Here is a 3,743-nt window from a genome sequence, read left to right as displayed (position 1 = left end):
TGTATCCATACTTACATTCAGATACACGCACATACACACATATAAATAAAAAGTTTATTTTGAGTAGGTTGCTCTCAAGTTTGCCCTTCCATTACGCCTTCAGCTATCGTAAGTAAAACATCGAGTTATAAGTAGAATTATGGCTCACACTTCTAGTGTTGAACTTATGCATGCATACACACACACACACACACACACACACACACACACACATATATAGCTTTGTATATATACACAAATACATTTATCTACACATGTATATAATTGCGGGGCTCGTTTGAAAATACTGAATGAAATTTAGGAGTTTAATTTCCTGTCTTAGATTACATTGCAGAATGTTGGTTTCATACATTTTGAAAATCTTAAGTCATGAATAAAAAGTTAAACCACACCAAATGTCAACTTATAAACGTAGCCAACAAGTAATCTTGTACAGTATCAATTAGATTTATTAGTGGTCCATCCTAGAGTCGAAGCTAATCTTAGAAATAACATCAGCTTTGTGCTCTAAGTAGTAAATAATTAGTAATCTGTTATTTTGTTCGAAAGTGAAGAGAAAATTTATGCTATCAGAAGAGTGTTTACCAAATGAATTTATCTCTGTAGAATCAATAGCAAGATTAACGATATAATAATGTTTATCTGAAGAAAACCAATAAGAATAAATGAAAAATGAGAATATCGCACTCCTAACACAAAAAGTAAGATACACTATTCCTTTCTTCTGAAGGCACAATACCTAAAATTATGTGGGCTAGTCAATTACATTGACCCCAGTGCTCAACTGGTACTTATTTTCATCTCGAAATGATGAAAGGCAAGTCGACCTTGGCGAAACAGGAACTGGGGATATAAAGACGAACGAAATGTTTCGAAGTATTTTCATTTTGCCTGCTGTGCTTACGATCCTGCCAGCTCACCGCCTTAGTAAGAAAAGGTATTGACTTGTAAACGTTTAATACACTTCATTGTATATTATGGTTGCAAGACGAAATACTGTGTTCTTACTAGTAATTAATAACAAATGTTATATAGGAAGATTTCGAAATCATTCCACTTATAAAAATAGGCTTATATAGGACTAGCGACATATTAATTTCACGGAGATTTGTATAGATTCTGGTACCACTCTCCCATTGTTATTTAATATGCTACTTAAAGCTTACTCCTTGGCTGATTGCTGAAACAATCACGGGTTTCTGACTACCGATGTATGTGGCTGAAAGGAAGATGACCTTTGATTCTCATGTTACAGAAACGTTTATGAATATTGGAAAGTGATTCTTCTACTAATTCAGAGTAGTTTTCTAGATTATATTCGCTTTTAAAGAGTTTGTGAAATTGAAGAGACATCAGATTTAATCATTCAATTTAATCATTCAATTTATGAAGCACGTTTAACATAAGGTCTGTCTAATTTGAGAACTATATAAAATATATTACTTTCACTATTTGGTATAGATTAACACTCGCAAAGTTAAATTATATGTAATATATATAAATTTTTGATTTAATTCTCCACAACAAGACTAATACTCCAAATAACTGAGACCTCGTCTTTCCATTAGACAACGAGCCCCATATACGTATTGGAATCTCATGATTTAGGTTTTAGGCCTTTCAAAGTACTGTATAATAAACCAACTCATGAAAACAAAAATCAAAAATAATTTTACGATGTTGTACACCCACCTATGTCGGATGGGATATATCGATGTGTCAATATAAATAAAGCATAATATGTATTGAGCAATTGAAAATGATAATAAATTAAATTTTATTCTAAATATAAGGTTAGATGTACGGGGATAATTTAAGCTTATTCATACGAATATAAAATTTTACAGTACTTTGAAAGGCCTAAAACCTAAATCATGAGATTCCCATACGTGTACTGGCTATATATATATATATCACAGACTAAAGACACGTTGAGTCTACTAGGGTTCAAATTGATAATAATCAATATGTAAAATACTTTCTAGTAATATTGCTAAATTTCATTTATCTCTCTCAATATAAAAACACATTGTCTGTATGGAACAGAGGATGCTGCGATATTTAACTTGAGAAAATCTCTCGTAAGGATTTGCGGCGCCTAAATGTGTTCCACATCATATCGCCGACAGAGGAACACCGTTCACTACGGCTATCGGAACTGCCAAACGAGGTGACTTCACTCTGATGTGGTTTCCAGAGGGGGAGATGTCTAGCAACAACATAATAGCCGAATCTCACGTCAAAGATATATAGAATCTGAAATGTTTATTTAGGCGGGAGCGACACAAATGGCCAGTTACCTTATTAAAAAAACAAACAACAGTTAGTAACGACAGAAACAGTATTATTACCAAAAGTTAATCTTGATATCCAACTTAACGTGACATTGAAATAACATAATGCATGTAATATCAAATGGAACATATTTCAATAACGCAATCTTTATTTAAAGCCTGCTACAAGTTGCTAACTATATAATTTACAAAGATGTGAGGCATCTTATATCACGGAATTATCTATGTCAGCTATAAGACTGAAATGTTTCAATAGATGCTAATACTTAGCGAAAATTATTATCCTAGACGGCAATATACAGGACGACTTGACGGGATGAATCATTCTGACAGGTAATGATGTATAATCAAAATTTTCATATTCGCCAAACTAATATTCCCACTTTTTTGAAATTTCAACTTTTCGCTTATAATCTTGAATATTCCAAATTGACAAACATACGTTCTCAACTTAATAAATAATAATAATAATAATAATAATAATAATAATAATAATAATAATAATAATAATAATAATAATAATAATAACAACAATAATAACAATAATAATGATGATAATGTTAATAATAATAATAATAATAATAATCATAATAATAATAATAATAATAATAATAATAATAATGATAATGTTAATAATAATGATAATAATAATAATAATAATAATAATAATAATAATAATGAAACCGTAGCTACTTTAATATCAGTCTAGCGAGACGCTAATGATTTTTATAAGGCTTTGATTTATCATGTATAAAGATACCGCAAATCCGTTTGTAAATGTTTGTCCGAATTTAAAACGTTCATTACACCGAAAGTAAACAAAAACAGAGAGAACTAAGGCTAAACATACAAACCCAGGAGTTTGAACACATGCATAGCTGCAAGATCATATCATCATGTTATTTTTCTTCTTGAGTATTCAGGGTGATCTCCGTTCTAAATGATGACGGCTGCAATAGGAAGCCTGCACAGATTATGAAACATGAATTGAGGACGAGATAGAGTAGAACATTTAGAATAAAATCCTATATATATATATATATGTATGTATGTATATATATATTACCTACCCATTTTGTATGTACGGTGTTGCTTGTGTCTCACAACCAATTCGGAACCCACACATGCTTATCTGCAACACGCTGTTGTTAAATTGGTAAAACGTTGTCTGTATTCATTTGTATAAAAATTATTTTGCCAATGTATGTTGAAGAAATTAATGTTATAATGCAATTGCTGCAATATAAAAGATTCTCTGTTTTGCATTTGCTTTCTGTAAAAATTTACCCCTAACAAGGAAATATGTGATGGTTAGTATGTAACAACTGTATTTATTAAACCAGTATTTAATTTACATGTTTGATGCAATAAGTGTATATGTATGTATATGTATGTATGTATATATATTTATATAGATATATATATGTGTGTGTTTGAACATGTATATAT

General features: G+C 30.5%; 1 protein-coding gene across 6 annotated transcripts in view; it reads left to right on the top strand.

Moving 5' to 3' along the window:
* LOC106881627 (protein lev-9) overlaps nt 1-3,743 on the top strand; it is a 421,933-nt gene that overhangs the window by 169,105 nt on the left and 249,085 nt on the right. The window lies entirely within an intron of this gene.

This window comes from Octopus bimaculoides, chromosome 8 (assembly GCF_001194135.2).
Source record: "Octopus bimaculoides isolate UCB-OBI-ISO-001 chromosome 8, ASM119413v2, whole genome shotgun sequence".
Taxonomy (NCBI): Eukaryota; Metazoa; Mollusca; class Cephalopoda; order Octopoda; family Octopodidae; genus Octopus; species Octopus bimaculoides.
The sequence above is the reverse complement of the archived record's forward strand: the minus strand, read 5'-3'. Positions and strand labels throughout refer to the sequence as shown.